General features: G+C 31.6%; 2 long non-coding RNA genes across 14 annotated transcripts; one reads left to right on the top strand and one right to left on the bottom strand.

Moving 5' to 3' along the window:
* The first annotated feature begins 57 nt into the window (after positions 1 to 57).
* On the top strand, positions 58 to 18,260 carry LOC141461200 (uncharacterized). 9 transcript variants are annotated; one of them, XR_012462656.1, is made up of 13 exons: positions 58 to 245; positions 328 to 706; positions 1,036 to 1,178; positions 1,415 to 1,564; positions 2,231 to 2,445; positions 3,000 to 7,459; positions 7,545 to 7,651; positions 8,616 to 8,744; positions 8,917 to 10,234; positions 15,181 to 15,391; positions 15,708 to 15,862; positions 16,370 to 16,506; positions 17,951 to 18,260. It is a non-coding gene; the product is annotated as an uncharacterized lncRNA (long non-coding RNA). The 9 variants fall into 9 exon arrangements; XR_012462661.1 differs by having other exon boundaries at positions 7,545 to 7,873; XR_012462659.1 differs by having other exon boundaries at positions 59 to 245; positions 3,000 to 7,328; positions 7,402 to 7,459; positions 7,545 to 8,744.
* Positions 5,894 to 14,365, bottom strand: LOC141461202 (uncharacterized). Of its 5 annotated transcripts, none has more exons than XR_012462663.1 (7): positions 14,181 to 14,365; positions 13,953 to 14,066; positions 13,650 to 13,833; positions 12,166 to 13,238; positions 11,266 to 11,479; positions 6,775 to 6,889; positions 5,894 to 6,032 (listed from the first exon to the last, which is right to left on the bottom strand). It is a non-coding gene; the product is annotated as an uncharacterized lncRNA (long non-coding RNA). The 5 variants fall into 5 exon arrangements; XR_012462664.1 differs by lacking the exon at positions 14,181 to 14,365 and having other exon boundaries at positions 12,166 to 12,334; positions 12,972 to 13,238; positions 13,953 to 14,168; XR_012462666.1 differs by lacking the exon at positions 14,181 to 14,365 and adding an exon at positions 6,401 to 6,629 and having other exon boundaries at positions 5,899 to 6,032; positions 13,953 to 14,168.
* Positions 18,261 to 18,267: the final 7 nt, after the last annotated feature.

Raw genomic sequence — 18,267 nt, 5'->3', positions numbered from 1 at the left:
ATTTTTCCAATTATCAGAGCGCTCTGGTGGCGATTTATGTAAACCTTTAACAATAACCTTCTCTTTTGATAATGTTCAGTTGGATATTTTACCCAACAGAAACACATTTGAACCACGATTTAATTATTTTTATTTCTTGTTTAGGAAGATAGGAAACAGACTTTATTTAAATCTTATACACCAGAAGGATATTTCTGTTGTTAAAAGCTGCGACACTGAAGAATTCTGTAAAACTTAAAAGAATGGTATTTAAATATTAGATAATTACAGTAAATAGTTGATAATAATTATTTAAAGATTAATATTATTTTTCTTTTCGTGAGATAGATGAGGGAACATCGAAGACAAATCCATTTGCTCTAAAAGATCCGTGGAATTTAACACAATCTTCCCCTCTGGATTGATTTTTTAACTTCAGTGTCAGTTCATCCTAGGCATACTTATTTTAACTGGGCACAGCCTTCTCTGGGTGTTTTTTTTTCGGTGGCTCTGAGTAAGGAGCATCTATTGGCTTTTTATAATATGTTTGCAATAAGATACCTTTAGGACTTATAGACCTGAGGAGGAGAACGCAAACAGTACTGGTGAAAAATTCTATGATATTACAAAGATATGAGAACTCTCCTAGCGGAATGTGAACCTAGAAAAAGTGGAATGTGACCTAGATGTGAGGTTTCTGTTGAACTCCTTAGAAAAAATTGTCCAGGTACTCATTTCTACTCACTTCACTATTTTATGAATGGAAATCAGATGACGCTGTTACAATTTGTTAATAATTATGTCTTAGGTCTTAAAATATGAGAGTTTTTCTGCCTATGCTGGAAAAGTCCTTAAACAATTTCATTTTTTTTATATTTACGTTAAGCATCATTCATCTTTTGATTGTGTTTCTATTGTAGTTAACTTAAGAAGTTAACAGAATCTCATCCAGAAGCTTCCAATAAAGGGCACCCACTGAACTAGATAAAAATACTATTTACAAAAAATGTCTGCTTATTTCATGAGAATCCTTAAGTTTTAAAATTATCATTTCAGAGTGACCCTTCTTTTGGGTGTCTCACTATTGATGTGCGAAAGGGATTTAAGGCGAACCGACTTTGCTCCAGTGTGGTCTTTTAGGTGCATATCTCCTACGGTCCTCGAAGATTTGTGATGACTGTTTTGGATGCTATTGCTTGGTAATGACCTCTTCTTCTAATCTGATAATATATTCTTCCAACTGAAATATAACTCACTTTTGTCGAAGCATTTATTTATTTTTTATTTTAGACATACAAATAAATCTCTTACAATTGTTTACTAATTCTTTAGGCGTTAAATTAAGAGAGTATTTTTGCTATCGCCGGAAAAATTGTTAAAAATATAATTTCTTTTCTTGTAAGTTTTCTTACTTATTTAATTTTTCTGTTTTCAGAGGAGTTCTTTCTGCTGGCGTTTCGCAATTGATTAATAGATTAGTTGATTGCAAACCGACTTTATGCGAAAGGGATCCATTTGTTGCATACTTTGCTGGAAAACTATGGCAATAGAGAAAAACTAATGGGAAAACGTTTCTTCAAATAAGGTTGGTTTTATTATCATTATTATTACTATTTGTGGCAATGGAGCGCGAAACGCGCTATTCTTAATGCGTTTTTTTTATTTCAACAAACTTCTATGTAATAGTAATTTTTTTAAACGTTTTTCGTGTCTGGGTTTTGATATAGAATGTTTTTGCCACTGAAAATAAATAAAAATTAATGTTTTTCGAAGAACTTACTATTTGTAAGGTGGAGGTAATGATCATATTGAAATGATTATTAGTCGTAAGAATTTTTTTTTTTAAATAATTGTGCAAGACTATGTAATTTTTAATTTTGTAATTTTAATAGAAATCTATCGATAAATTTGAAGGCATGGGTCCTTATTAAAAGTTTATTGGTTAAAACGTGCAAGAAAAATAACATAGTAGTATAAGTTAATTGAAACGCAAGTCCCAACTAGTGTTAAAAGGTGTCTATTTTGTTGCAAGAGTATACTCAGTTGGCGTATGCTGTTAGAAATGTTTTATTACTTATTATTCCTTTAATATTCTATAAAGTTTAACTGATGAGAATCGTACATCAAAAAATTCCATGATCAGTTAATTGAAGTGCTTCGTCACAATAACGTTTTCATAATTATTCACTTTTCTGGTGATTCTAAGATCTAACAGGACGTTACTAATGAACATAATAAATAAATATTGCAGGTATTTATTCCTGAACGGCATTACAAGAAGTTGCCATTGAAATATGTACTTGTTCTATACTTCACACAAAGCGAACCAAGAAAGATGTAGTGAGGGGTAATATGTTCATCTCTTTTTAAATTCAAAATAAAACTGATGGAGGAATTAAGAGATCTTTGCTATTTTATATTCAGCTCTGAAATTAAATCATTGTACATCAACGAACAATATAATAGGTAAAAAAATCATAATGTTGCGACCAACTGTTTTCTTAGTGTAATGGACAGATTATTTTAATATATTTTAGTTGGTGCAGCGTTTTTGAAATTTTGATAGGAAGCTCATTAACATGATTATTCCACGATGTGTTGCGATTGTGACACACAAAAGTTTTGAGGATTTTATGTATGAAACAGGGATCAGATCTCTAGTAATTTTCTGAATGAAACTAATAGCTATAATGTTGATTTGTACTCATGGCTTTGGTTTTAGATATACTTATTGAACGGATTATTATTTTGTTTGGCTCACGCACCAACTGTACAGAAATCCAAATTAAATTATATTATACTCTATACTAATTCAAAGAGGGGGCAGTTTATGTAAATCGATTATAAAAGATGTGATATAACAGATACTTCAGAAACCCCTGAATGAACACTTGAATGTCAACTAAATCACTTTTTTCAAATTTGAAACATATTTACAAAGTCTTGTGAATAACTTATCTTATGTGGATAATAAAATGCACAGAATAATATTTTTGATGACTGATGACCAATTATTTCAGAAAGGAGGAATACAGGACGGGAACAATATGGAGCAGTTGAAGGGGCTAATATATTGGCACGTAAAGACTGAAGAACGCAGAGATTACTACGCAACGCTTAGAGATTGTGCGTCAATCGTTAGTTGGCGAGATGATAACTTTGGCACTTTAAGACCTGAAGAGGACGCAAGAAGGACTAGAGCAAAAAATCATTAGGATATTACAAAAATAAAAGAATTCTGCTGCCCAACTTATAATGTCTCTTTTGGTTGAAATTTTTAGGGAATAGCGTAATTTTCTAATCTGAGAACTTAGTCTACAAATAGTAATGTAATCCACATATTCTCAAACTGAGAAGCATTTATTTTTTTGTTTGTTATTCTATTGAATTGTTAGTAATATTCTTCTGCATTGAGCGCCTAGAGTGTGGTTCGTGTTGAATTCCTGAAAAACATGTGTCTCAAGTTTTCGGTTCTACTCACATAACTATTTTTATGAATGGAAATCAGATCATTAGTTTATCGATAACAATTATTCAGTGTTGCATTTGTTTAATATTCTTTAGATCTTAAATTATTAGCACAAATGGTAGCCCATAATATAGAAGTTGATGGCTGCGATGATGTGCGATCTTGTGTACTAGATCTAAACTAACTAAGAAACTACCCATGGAACATTCCTTAAGAAATTGTGATTCTGCATTGAAAACATTTCGTTAGTTAAAGTTTGTTGTTTTATTATGTATTATTGCTATTATTCATCTTTTAAATATATGAATAGAAATTGGGTATTACTTTATTTAAAATTATACCCACCAAACATTATGAAATTAAAAGTGTAGAAGTGTTCAATTTATTCCAGTAGCCGATTCTTTAAGTCATGATAGAGAAATCAAATTGTACTTGAAATCTAAGAGAAAGATTAGCCAAACTAATTGTAAAGCAAACGTAAAAATCTATTTACCTATTTCAAGAACAAGCCCTCACGCCGATATCATTTTTATTGCAAATATTATATTCTAAATAATACCTTATTGGAGCAGAATAAGAGGTGTATTAAGTTACGTATATTTGAAACAAAATTCACAAATTATGGTAATTAGTATTTTATTTGTTTCTATGTTGAACAATAATTTATTTGTTCTTTTACTGATAAAGTTAGCTAGTTATAATTTATTTAAAAAAAATTAATATCTTCTCTAGATAAAACATTATTAATTCATATAAACACTAAATAATAATTAAAAAATATAATACATACATATATAAAACATTTACAGAGCAACATGTAATATATTAGATAACATATGGAAATTAATCAGATATATCAATGCACATTGATTATTATAAACTACAGATGTTTTAACGCCGATAGTTAGAATTACTGAATGATTTAACTAAACATTACTTACAAGATATTCAAATAACCAACTTTTTTAAGAGAAAAAATGAATGAAAATGAATCTTTTCTGTCATCATGTAAAGATGAATAAGTAGAAAGATACAGTCTTTATTAGTTTTCGATTGCGTAGATTACATAATTGATTACTTATTACATCTATTCTCTTTAAACAACACATCCTATATTGATTATTCAATACTTTTTATAAAAAAAAATTCTACTCTAAGTTGCAGATAATCCTAAACATTGTATTTTAAGAGGCATTTCAAGCACAAAAGATCGATCTCTTGCGCCAATGATTGTTGAAATAAACTACTCAAAATTTAAAACCTACCACCCACAAATTCGCTGAAATAGTTAGCCTCAGATGTTGTAAGTGTTTTATTATTTTCTTAAAAGGTCTGTTCAGATAAAAAAATAGTGACTTGTCATGAGACAATGATGGAAATAAAATTTTACGTGGAATTTGTACTTCAAACCCTTCAAGTCACATTAGATTTTAAAACAAATGTAACGATAAACTTCAAGCTAAATAGCTCCCATTAGTTACTGTGTTCCGTTGGAGCGTGTAGGACACCACAGTATGCCGATATGAACCGTTTGAGCGTAGAACAACATAATCAGGCTATGGGAATGTTGGAGTTAGGCGAATCATTGAGTGCTCGCTTCAATGTTCCCTACCAACTGATAATAAGAGCCCGAAATCGTCTTCATAGGACAGGAACAGCAGCTCTTACAGATGAAGGGTCGATTAACTAGAGAACGAGAGGACAGATTCATTGTCATCAGCTGACGGAGAAATACGGGTTTGACTGCAACATCTCACCAAAATCGCCTTTTCAGCATTATAGGAAGTCGTGTTTCAGACCAAATGGTAAAAAACGGACTTCACGCTGTTGGCTGGGAAACGATAAAATCACTGCGGAGCGTTACTTAAACAATGTTCTACATGCTATAGAAATTGAGATACATTGCAAGGAAATTGATGAGTCCTTTGTTAACATAGACAACAATGTACATCCATACAGGGAAAGGGCTGTAAACCACTTTTTTTTACAGCTAATGAGATTACGAGAATGGTTTGGTTACCTCAATCCCCGGACCTAAACCCCATTGAACATGTATGGGTTTTCTCGAAGAGGCAGATTAGGTCACGTGGCGTGGATCCTGACAGTCTTGAAAAGTTGCGTGCTGCAATAATTGAAGAATGGGACGAAATTACATATGCCCTGTGACTACATTCAGTCACTCATTAAGAGTATGCCGCGGAGAGTGGAGGCTGCAATTCAAGCTCGAGGTGGACCTACTCGGTATTAAAGACCGACATGTTACCGTAACATCTCACAAATCTCCTGGGACAATCCAATAATCGATAAGATCATTTTTAATTATTTTAGTAAATAAATAATTTATAAGCAATAAAATTTTGTTTGTATCATTGGCTCATTACACACTTTCTTTTTTTCTCCTAACAGACTTTTTAAGAAAGTAATAAAATACCTAGAACATCCCGTCAGCAGCTAAGGTAACCTATTTCAGCGAACATGTAGATGGTACAGTTCAAATTTTGAGAAGTGCATTTGGAAATCCTTATAGTTTACTAAGGAGGGATCCTATATCCGCCTTTCTCCTCCAACTGTGAATTGGATCCATCTAAAAAAGAAAGCACAGATTTAATGAATTTTAACGAAATCTCAGAGGTAAAGTGATAGTGGAAATGGAGTGAAAGAGAAAAAAAAGTTCATATTTCCCGAAACTCTTATCAAACTTGTTTTTGTAACTTAATTTCCGAATAGATTTATAAAGAACAGGAATTTCAATCTATAGCATGGAAAATATTTGTAATGACATTTCCTGCAGCTTAAGAGTAAATGGGCTATGTCCCTTGGACTTGTCATAAATAAAATGAAATTTCACATGATTTTTGTAAACTTAGACTTGTTTAATTATTTTTAGGCAAGCATTTTAATCTGATTTCTATACATAATAAGGTAAAGTGATTTTCAATTTATTTAACTTACCGAGAGAGAGACTTACAAATGTTTAATCATTTCAATTGAAATTAGTTGTTACTTGATAAAAACATAACTTTCTCTAAGACAGATACTTGAAATTTCTCTTGTACATGCCCCAAGAACTGTCACTTTTAATCATAATGTAATTATTCTTTGGGAAAGGTTCAGAATAAAGTATTTCCAGTTTGATTTTCTTCAGTACTATTTCCCAGTTACTTAAAGTGAACTGAGTTCCCTTGAAAAATATGAAACAATAACCATATCTTTTCTTTCGTTAAAAGTTGTGATCACTAATTATTTATATTCTGCAGTACCTTTTTTTACTATGCACTATTCTATTTTAAAAATTAAAAGGAAAAACAAAGAAACTAAAGAATTACCTTGTGTCTGAAAGTTGGTAAATTGTACTTTTACTAAAACTCTGTTCTTTATCATACACTCTTAAATTATTTCTAAAACTTATTGTGTACAAGTAGTTTTTAGGAAAATTATGGCCTGTAACAGAAACATTTTAATACCTTTACATAAGAAATGATAAAATAAGAAGCACAACACTTTCTGACTTTTAGCCTAGAAATTGATTAAAATTCACCTTAATATTAGTGTTAAAAAGCACTAATACAACCTAAATTTAAAGAGTAATAATATTTTTTAAATATATATATTTTTTAAAAGAATACCAAAATTGTCAAAAACAAAGTTAAATATTTAAATAAAATTTATAAAAATAATAAATGAAGTAAACAGATTAGAGCTCCTCCGCTGGTTTGTATCCTAATACAAAACTTGAAATTTTAACATTATTTGGATACAAAAAGTATTTTTCCAATTAGCAGAGCGCCCTGGTGGCGATTTATGTAAACCATAAACAATAACCTTCACTCTTGATAGATAACATTGTTATTTTACTTTAAACAGCAGCGTACTGTCTAAAGTATGACTTTATTATTATTAATTTTTTAAATAGGAATATAGGAAATATACTTTATTTTAATTCTTTATCTCAGGCGGATATTTTAGTCGAAAATCTGCGACAATGAAGAATGCGGTAAAACTTTGAAGAATGTTAGTTAAATATTATTTTATTATACTTTGTAAATGACAATTATTATTGTTTAAATTTCAATATTGTTATTTTTCTTTTCGCTAGATGGATTAGTGAATATCAGAGTCAAATCTAGTTGCTCCAAAAAGATCCGTGGATTTTAACACAACCTTCTCTTCAGTGTTCTATTTTTTAGCCCACTTCGGTGTAAGGTAATTATTGCTAATAATAATGTTACTGAGTCTCCGGGAGTACCCGATCAATAGTGTATTCAACAGTTAATGTAACAAAGTAACAAGGAAGATCCTAGCAGTAATGTGAGTGAACTAGCGAGCGAAGAAGCTCGCACGAGTTCCTCAGGCCAGGTTGCTGAAGCACAACAGATTTCCAGCCCGATAAACGGAGGACCAGCCAGGGTTGCTGATAACAGAGAGGTCTGGTCGAGTTTTTGTAATTGTTTGTGGATAAGCAGAAATAAACCCCATTAACTCAGGTTCCAACTAATAATAACAGAGAACCTATAAGCACTCACGCTCGAGTTAAGAGCTCAGAGAGAGAAGCGATTTTTCTTTTATCAGATTGGTTCAGCCATTATCCGTTTTAATCAACTTATTTGCCATAACAACGTTTTTATGTTCCTTAGTTTCTGGCTCACTCTACCATTTTCATCTTTATCTGATTATTTCAGCAGAAGCAGCAATTCGACATCAGTGAAACATCACTGATGAGCGCATGTCTCATCTAAAGGTTGTGAGTAAATTGTTACTATCCTTTCATCTATCCTAATCCCAATTGTTTATCTTCGCTCCCTATTATTATTTCACTCCGTTGCGAGTGGAATACTCCGTGCGCGTTGTCGCTTAATCTAAACTGGTAAGTTATTTTTCTGTATACTTTTGTCCAGTCTCGGACCTTGTTGTCTTTCATTTGATACTCATTCTAAATAACTGTTTGAGATTAATCCACCACGGATTTTCATTCAGAGGTAACCATTCGTTGGTTAATTGCAGTCCAACCTGCTACTTGTATTTTATTGTACATCGTTAACAAGGGTAAGTATGTACACTTCTCTTTGATTACGAGTCACTGTCTTTACCTGTGAAATTTTATTGACCTAGCGCCCTATTTAGTGATTGAAATAATAACCTTTTTTCATATTAATTGCCCTATTTCTAGAACAAGAAACCGTGCTGAACTGAGCGAGCGCCCAATTGTCAACTTAATCAGTGTGTTAACCATTCCTAAGGCGAAGTATTGAAACTTCCAACATATTATGGCATCATAGTTGCACACATATACCTTCAGGTATACATCAATTTACACCAGGTATTTAGGTAATTGTCTCTGTTGCGGCTGCCAGCAGAGTTAGCCTTACATTGTTTGTCTGCCATTTATTTTATTTATCTGTGGTTTACTCAATTTGTGACTCAATTTATATTTTCTGTAACATTAATTTTTTTATTTGCCCTATTCTTAGGGCTGGACCTCCGTTTATCAGGCTGGAAATCTGTGGTGCAGTGGGATTTCTGTCTTCAAGCAACCAGGCTTGAGGAACTCGTGCGAGCTTCTTCGTTGCCAGTTCATTAACATTACACCGAAGTGGACTAAAAAATAGAACACTGAAGAGAAGGTTGTGATAAAATCCACGGATCTTTTTGGAGCAACTAGATTTGACTCTGATCCATCTAGCGAAAAGAAAAATAATAATAATAATATTTAAATAATAATAATTAGCATTTACTATTTATAATAAAATATTTAAATACCATTCTTCAAAGTTTTGTGATGACTTTTGCATTTTGGTCTTGGTTAGACAAGACACGAGTATTGAAATTGATCTGTTCTGTTTCCATGGCTTATAATCAAGAATTTAATAAATATTTTATTTGTTTATAGACATTTGTCTTATACCTCAGCCCACCTAACTTCATCTACCACAAGTTGCTTATTTGTAACACGGACAGTTGACATTTCTTCTAGTGGGTTTTTAAACTCTGGTGTAAGAGATTCTGCTGTTTTGGCAAATACGCAACATGAAGTTTCTTTTTTTCCTTCTGAACATCTACATCACATAATAGCCAATATAAAAGTATTATATGTATATACTTGGCTCCAAATGCGATGTTAGTAACAGAAAATGAGTAATTTTCAAAAAAAACTATTGATGATTTCCGTTTCTTCCCACTTTTCTGAACTATTACATCCAAAACTAGCTGTTATCATGAGATATGTACACCGGGGTTAGAAATACTTGATAGGAAACGAAAATTAAGGAACTTCCAATAAAATAAATGAACATTTTCAATTTTCCCCTATATTCTGAAACTGTATATCAAAAACTAATAGACCTTTAGTGTACTATTTAGACATAGTTATAAATAGAATGTTAAATAAGATAATACTATGGATTTGTGTTGGAGTTAAAGATTTACAGCGTGAAGAGGATTGAATTGGAAATGAATTTTTGCAACTAACTGCTCTTGACAGAGAAATAAAGAATTATTAGCTATTAATAAAGTAATAACTTCTTTAGTATTGCTATGATTTAATTGGACCTTACCAATGAACATTTTAAATAATAATACAGGTGTTTATTCCTGAAGAACATTACAAGAAGTTACCAAGGAAATATCTCTTTCTGTTCTTCACAAACCTAATCAAGAAAGATGAAGTAAGAAATAATATATTCATCCCTTCTTACATTCAAAATAAAACGGACAGGAATTAAAGAGATCTGGCAATTTTAAATTTTGCTCGGCAGTGAAATAATTGTACCTCAACGATCAGTAATCAAGGTAAGGATATATTAATGTTGCGATCACCTGTTTTCTTAGTGAAATAGACAGAAATTTTGAAATGTTTTTAAATTTTGTTAGTTTTAAAAATTAAAGGTTTTTATCATGGTTATTCCAAGATAGTTTGTGATTGTGACATCCAAACATTTTGCGGATGTCACATATGTATGGGTTAGGGATTTAGAGTAAGTTTTAATGTGGATCTAATAGTTATTTGTTGACGTATCTGGCACTTAAAAACTATCATGGCTTTGGTTTTAGAAGTATTGAACGTAATATTATTTTGTTCGACTCACGCTTCAATTGAGCACAAATCTCAATTAAATTTTATTATACTCTACTCTAATTCAGGGAGAGGACAGTTTATGTCAATGGAATTGTAAACGATGTACAAAAAGAGATTACTGAGGAATCTCTTAATGAACAGATTCCTATATGATTCCCTTGTATCTCTGTTTTGATTTCCGAAGTACGAGGGTATGACTAACAGATTCAAAAGCCACTGAAAAATTGAAAAGCACTACTTTGGGATAATATGTGGTAGTCAATTGAAATTGTCAGTATATTTCAGCAACACACTCTGTGTTCTGTATTCTTCTCGATAACTTGTCTGAAGAAAATCCAGCAGATTATTATTTTCTAAATATTCTTACAAAATAAAACCACAAGTTTTAGCGAAACGATGTGAACTGCATAAATGCTACCAGCTGCGTTCTAATTCTAATTCTTACCACTTAAGTAATCATGTGAGGAATTGCTATTCAATTCTAGGAATGCTTCTCATCCCTAACATCAAACGGTGAGTTACTCCATGTTACAGATATTTCACTTAAATGATGCTGTAAATTCAGCTAATCTATTACTGAAGGAAGGATTTTTAGCTCAAATGGCAGTCCATATTTTTAATGTATTTATTATAATTTAGTTCACACATATACAATACAAGAAAATCAAACTTGAACTCAATAAACTCCTTTTTTAACTATTTTTATACACATACACACTTATATTAAATAAAAATCTTATCTTACTCAGCCGCAAAGTCAGACAGCCAAATAATGATACGTCCTATCAGAAATGCAGCAACCACATAATTCAAAATGTACGGGAACATCCTCTATCAGTGGAGCAGACTGCCTCTCTAAATTCAACATCCCAGTCCTTGCTCTCATTATCCATCTCATATGCTCAAATGGGATGTTACACTGTAAATAGTGATTTGGGCCCAAGTTACACTCCAGTACTCTGTAAATGGGATACCGATCATAAGTTTCCATTCTCTCCATAAACTGATTTTTAATTTGAACTGGGAAATATCTGTCCCAGTTGCGTACATTATTTGCATTTATCCTTTCATTTATCCCATATTTTTCCAGCAAAACATTTATATCTTTAACCCAAAAAAGATTTTCATTAATGATACGATTCGCTGCAATTAATGGTAATCTATTACTTGGCATATTGAAAACTTTCACAATGTAATTGAGGTGCAGCTTAAGTGTGTGAGTGAAAATTGGCATATAATTAGTCTCATTGTAAATAAACACGGATGCTACAAACATAGGCAGCCAAAATAATTTTTTAATAAAATATTAGAAAAACCTTTTGATTTCGTCATAATAGATTCCACCCCAAACTTGAGCTCCATAGCATATGATGGAGCGGATGACTATACAGTCATCAATACTGAAATTTAATTTCTGTACTAGTATTAAATTTCAATGCTGAAAACTTGAATATTTGAATTAAAGTTCAAATTATTATTTACCATAAACTTTTTCCAAAGCATATTGAGCCCAAGTCTAGCTTTCGATACTTTTTCCTTCAAGTGAATTTTAAAATTTAACTTGAAGGTAATACCAATATATTTATAATAGCTCACATCTATTTTTGCCTTTGAAAATACTATTTCTCATTTTTGGCTAATTTACCTCCATTCTTAAAAACAAGAATCTTCGACTTCTCCATATTAATCCTCAAATTCCAAAGGGTGACATAACACTCTGAAACAGTTGACTATTCTTTGCACTGTTTCGGGCTCAGAAGCCAGGAACACTATGTTATCCGCATAGGCGAGTATTCTAATTTTTCAGAGACTACCTGCAACCCACCACTGTCTATATTATCTTCAATATCATTAATGAACAGTGAAAAGAGTAGGGGGCTAAGGAGAAATCCTTGGTTAAAGCCCATAATAATATCAAACTCAGAGCTCCTACCTTCCCTGCATCACACCGACCCAAGTGTATTGGTCAACAGGAATTCAACTGACCCAATAATTTTGGAGGAAAGTCTCAGACTTTGGAGCTTAAAGATGATGGCATAGCAATCTATCGTCAAACGCCGAGGAAAGGTCTATGAAAAAGGCGTAAAACTTTCGCCTTTTGACTCATAATTCCAACTTGGCAATATTTGTTAAAGTAAATATATTATCTATTGCAGAGTAATTCTGCCTCAACCCTGCCTGAAATTCCCAGCAAATAATTCTTTCTAGTATTAAGCCAGTGTGATTCCATGATGAAATTGATTAGAAATTGTACATTTATATAAACTGCAATAGTTTTAATGCCGATAATTGGAATTAATAAATGATTTAACTAAACATTATATACACTGCTTAATTTACATTATATCCAAATAACTAACTTCTCGAACAGTAAAATATGCAAATATTTTTTTTTATCATCTTATTTTAAGCACAATCCAATAAAAAGAGGCAATCTACAGTAGTACGTACATAATTAATTAATTTTTACATCTTTTCTATTATATTTAAACAGCGCAGCCTTTATTGGCTCATTATTCTTGACTTATTAATACTTGTCTTAAGTATCATTTCTACCTCAAGTTGCACATTATCCTAATTTTTCTATTTTAAGAGGTATTTAATGCATAAGATTGATATCTTACGCCCAGAGATTGTTGAAATATTTGGAAGTCGCTATAGTGTTCTAAGGATTGATCCCTAATCCGCCTCTCTTCTCCAACTATGAATTGGATTAATCTAAAAAACAAAGCACAAATTTAAAGGTTTCTTATATCCTTATAGTAAAGCATAAGTGAAAACAGGGTGAAAGAAAACTGTTCATTTCTCTAAAGTTTAGCAAACTTGTTTTTGTTGCTTAATTTTCAAATTATTTTATAAAAAGTAGGAGTTAAAATCTAAAGCATGTAAAATATTTGTAACTACATTAACTGCAGTAAATGGGTAATGTCTCTCAACTTGTAAATAAAATGCAATTTGACTAAATTTTTTTTTGAAAACCTAGACTTTCTTAATTATTGTTGGAATGACATTTCAATCTAATTTCACAACACAATAAAGTAATGTGATTCTTCCAAGTATTTAACTCAGACAGAAAGGAGAGGCTTACAAATTTTTAATCACTTAAATTGAAATTAGTTTGTTACTTACTTGAACGCACATTTTTTCTCTAAGATCCGTTCTTGAAATCTCTCTAGTACAAGCTACCAGAAACCATCACTTTTAATCATAATGTGATACTTGAGTGTTCTTTTAAAAAGGCTCAGATAAAAGTATTTCCAGTTTGATTTTTTTAAAATACCATTTTCTAGTTACCTAAAGTGAGCTGAGTTGTCTTGAAAAATATGAAATAATAACCATATATTTACTGTTGTTTAAGTAGGGATCACTAATTATTTATATACATTTCTATTTTAAAAATTAAAAGTAAAAACAAACAAACTAAAGAATTACCTTCCTTCTGCCAGTTTGTAAATAATACTTTAATTAAAACTCTGTTTTTTATTATCATACACTTTTTTGTCTAAAATTTAGAATATCCAAATAGTTTATTAATAAAATTATTGTCTGTAACAAAAACATTTTATTCTTTTTACATAAGAAATGATTAAAATAGGCAGTAATCTATTCTGACTTATAGCCTAGAAATTGATTAAAATTCACTTTTTAGTTACTAAATACCATTAAAAAAAGCTCTCATTTAAAGTGCAATGAATTTGTTTAATTTAGATATTAAATTAAAAAATTAAATTGTAAAAAATAGAATTGTATATGTAAAATATTTAAATAAAAGTGATTAATATGAAAAAAAGGAATATAAACATATTAGAGCTCCTACGCAGGTTTGTATCCTAATACAAAACTTGAAATTTTAACATTATTTGGTTGCAAAAGAATTTTTTCAGTTAGCAGAGCGCTCTGATGGCGATTTACGTAAACCTTTAATAATAACCTTCTCTTTTGATAATATTTAATAGTGGTGGTTATTATAAACAACAGGAACTTATTTGAGGTATGGTTCTATTATTTTTTAAATTGGAAGAAAGAAACGGACTTTATTTTCATCTTGTATGTCAGGCGGATGTTTTGCTCGAAAAGCTACGACAATAAAGAATTATGTAAAACCTTGAAAAATGGTAATCGAATATTATTTAATTATTATAAAAAGTGAATTATTGTTCTTATTTAAATATTACCATTGTTATTTTTCTTTTCACTAGTTAGATGTGTGTATATTGGGGATAAACGTACTTGCACTTAAAAGATGTGTGGATTTTAACACAAACTTCCTTCAGTCTTGACATTTTCTATCTCTTTTCGATGTCATTTATGAGTGCGGTTAATAGTTTTATTGATTCTTCTTAAGAACCCTAACAATGGTGTACTCAGCAGTTAATGAAACAAGTAATTTTATGAGAGGGATGGCCGCTTGATTTTTTGTATAAGTTTGAGGATAAGCAAAAATAAGCCACAGTAACTCAGGTTCCAAGTAATAATATAAGTAACTGTTAACTATTCTGAAGTAAATATCATAAATGAAGTATTATTACATTAGTAACTATAGTGTAATAAACTACATGTACGCCTATGGCATTAGCTTAATTGCCCCATAGTGGTGTTAATCAAGGTATACTTATTTTGGGTTGGTAAAGCCTTATTTGTGTGGAATTATTATTTTCAGAGCCTCTGAGTAAGGAGAAACTATTGGCTTTGTATCCCATGTCACGATGATCTTCCTTCAGCGCTTTAAGTCCTGAGAGAACGCAAACAAGACTAGTGAAAAAGTCCTATGATATTACAAATCAGGAGGATTCTCCTGACGGACCTTGAAGAAATGTATTGTAGGAACTTGAGTGAGGTTCCTGTTAAACTCTTCAGAAACAAGTGTCCAGGTACTGGTTTCTATTCACGTAACTATTCTTATAAGTTGAAATCAGATCTTTAGTTAATGGATATAAATAATTCTGTGTTACAATTGGTTAATAATTCTTTAGATCTGGAAGAGTTTTCCGGCCTAAGCTTGAAAAATCCTTAAACTATTTCAATTTTTTTCTGAATTCGTTGGCATCATTCATCTTAAGAGTGTGTTTCTATTGAAGTTAACAGAATCACATTCAAAAGCTACTGATAAAGGACACTAACGGACCCAGTAAAAAAGAATGATTAAAAAAAATCTTAAATCTTAACCCAGAAATATTCTCATTTCAGAGTAGTCCGCCCTTTTGGTGCCTCACTATTGATGTGCGGAAGGGATGATGGCGAACTGACTTTCCTCCAGTGTGGTCCATCAGGTGCGTATTTTGCATGGAATGCTATACTCTGGGGAAGAATTATATTATTGGAGAAACATTTCTTTAAAGAAGGTTTGTTTTATTATTATTGTTATTTGTGTAAATGGCAAGTAGTATTCAGCATTCCACAGTTTTTTGTTTTTTTATGTTAGATAGACGTGTGTATGGAGTTGATGCAAAAGCCAAATCTGCTTTTAGTTTTTCAGCACAAACTACCTATAGTGTTAAATATTCTTACTCTTTTTTAGTTTTCGCTGTACTTGAATGCTTGTGTACAGAAGGTTTTTGCCACTGAAAATAAATATAAATAAATCAATTTTGTGTGGAGAACTTACTGTTCGCTTCGTCAACTGTAAGTTCTAATAATTTAAAAAAGTGCTTCATATCTCTAATAAGTAAAGCAAAATGATTTTAATAGAAATTGAATGGTACATAAAGAAGAAAGTGGAGTGAAAATAAGCACTTAATTGGTATCTCTCCAAAAGGACAGCCCCTACTCGGTGGAATTATTTCTTCTATGCCACTGTAGAAAGGAGCTATTGGCTTTAAATAACATGTTTTTTGTTCCAAAATTTTCAGATTGCGAAATAATACTTGCGACGCTTCATTGTCTGAGAAGAATGCAAAGAGGACTTTGAGAATTTTTGAGGGGAATTGTGAGGATTCTTCTACTGTCCTAGAGTAATTGTGACGTCTGTTTTGGCTGCTGTTTCTTGGTAATGACCTCTTCCTCTAATCTGATAATATAGTCTTCTACCTGAAATCTAACCCACTTTTCTCAATCTGAGAAGGCATTTATTTATTTTTTTATTATATTAAAGTGTGATTAACATTCTTCCGGATTGAGTGCCTTGGATGAAGATCATGTTCAAGCGTAGATAAATATGTGATCAGGTTTTCGTTTCTACTTGCATATCATACTTTTGAATTGAAATCAGAGAAATTAAAAAGAAAGAAACTTTTTTTGTTCTGGGACAATGTTCTTTTTGAACAATGAAAAAAATACATTACATTTATTTATTTATTTAATAATTTACAATCTGTATACATATATGCATGAGTAAATATGATATATAAGATGAAATGATGCGGGAGGAGCTGGAGGAGAGAAACTACCCAGCGGTAGCACTCTCTATACTATTCATTACATGAAAGAAATTATGCATGATTAGCTCTGTTTTCAATACTGATAAACCTTTATAAATATTATGAACTTGAAAATTCGAATAATTAATTAACTACATAACATACAAATAAGTACTGTTTGTAATATTTGCTATAAAATTAAATTTAAATAATAATAAATATGAATAAATTTAACTAAACTTGTTAATTGGCGTCATTTTTGGGTTGCTGTTGAACACTTTAGAGCACCTATTATAAAATAAGTTAGTTGTTTTTTCTCCAAATAACTTAATACCTGTTCAACAACAATTTTTTTTTTAGTTAGCGCAAAAAGAAAATAACACAATGACGTTGCAAAAACTAGCATTTAAAACTTTAAAAACCACAGTAAATGCTAATTGATTAATATACACGATATGAACTGTGTAAATGTTATCAGCCAAGAGAGAGATAGTTCAGTATAATTCTGTGAAATTTTTTTTTTTTTTTTTTTTAACGCCAAGCCGTTGGCGCTCAGTCCATTCGGCTTCTGGCAGCCCAATATAATTTGGTCATAATGGCTTTATTGTCATGGATATTTATATTTGTGCTGTCGTTCGCGACGACATCTATCAAGGCGTGGCAGACCGGTAAGTGCTGACTATCCATTTCCTCCTCTTGCAGGCACAGGGGACACATAGGGCTGTCCACCACCCCAATCCTGTGCAGATGTTTTTGGAAGTAGTCATGCCCTGTAGTCATACGAAAACATGCCACAGCCTCCTTTCTTGCAGCTGTTACCGAAACAGGATTCTCAAGTAGCGTCCGCCACCGCTTTTCTTCTGCTTGATGCTGTTGGGTCCTTTTTATTTCTTCATTATAAGAAGACTTAACTACTTTTTTAACAGCGGAGAAGGCGAGCGGTGTGTCGGGTTGCTGCATTTCGGCTCCTCTGCGGGCTAGCTCATCTGCTTGCTCGTTACCCGTTAGGCCGCAAGAAGTATTCTGTGAATACTTCTTATCCCCTCTTTATATTCTTTTTACTCTATGTTACAGATACTTCGAGACATTGGAAATGAATAATGCTGTACATACAGCTAATCTACTATACCCTGCAAGAAGAATTTGATGGTCAAGTGATAGCCGATAATATAGAAGTTGGTTTCTGCGAAAAGATAGAATTTGGAGTACTTTGCGAACTCTTTAGAACACTCGTGAAAATTCTTTAAAAGAACTGCAAGTCTGCCAGGAAAACATTTCATTAGTTAAAGTTTGTTTTGCAAAGGAGTTTTCTTTTCTATTCTATTTCTCCTTCTTATTGAAATATTCAGTATATTATCTTTTAAATAAATGAATATAAATTGGATATTTCT

Source organism: Rhodnius prolixus, unplaced genomic scaffold (genome assembly GCF_049639745.1).
Source record: "Rhodnius prolixus isolate KJV_2025 unplaced genomic scaffold, Rpr scaffold_6, whole genome shotgun sequence".
Lineage (NCBI taxonomy): Eukaryota > Metazoa > Arthropoda > Insecta > Hemiptera > Reduviidae > Rhodnius > Rhodnius prolixus.
The sequence above is the reverse complement of the archived record's forward strand: the minus strand, read 5'-3'. Positions and strand labels throughout refer to the sequence as shown.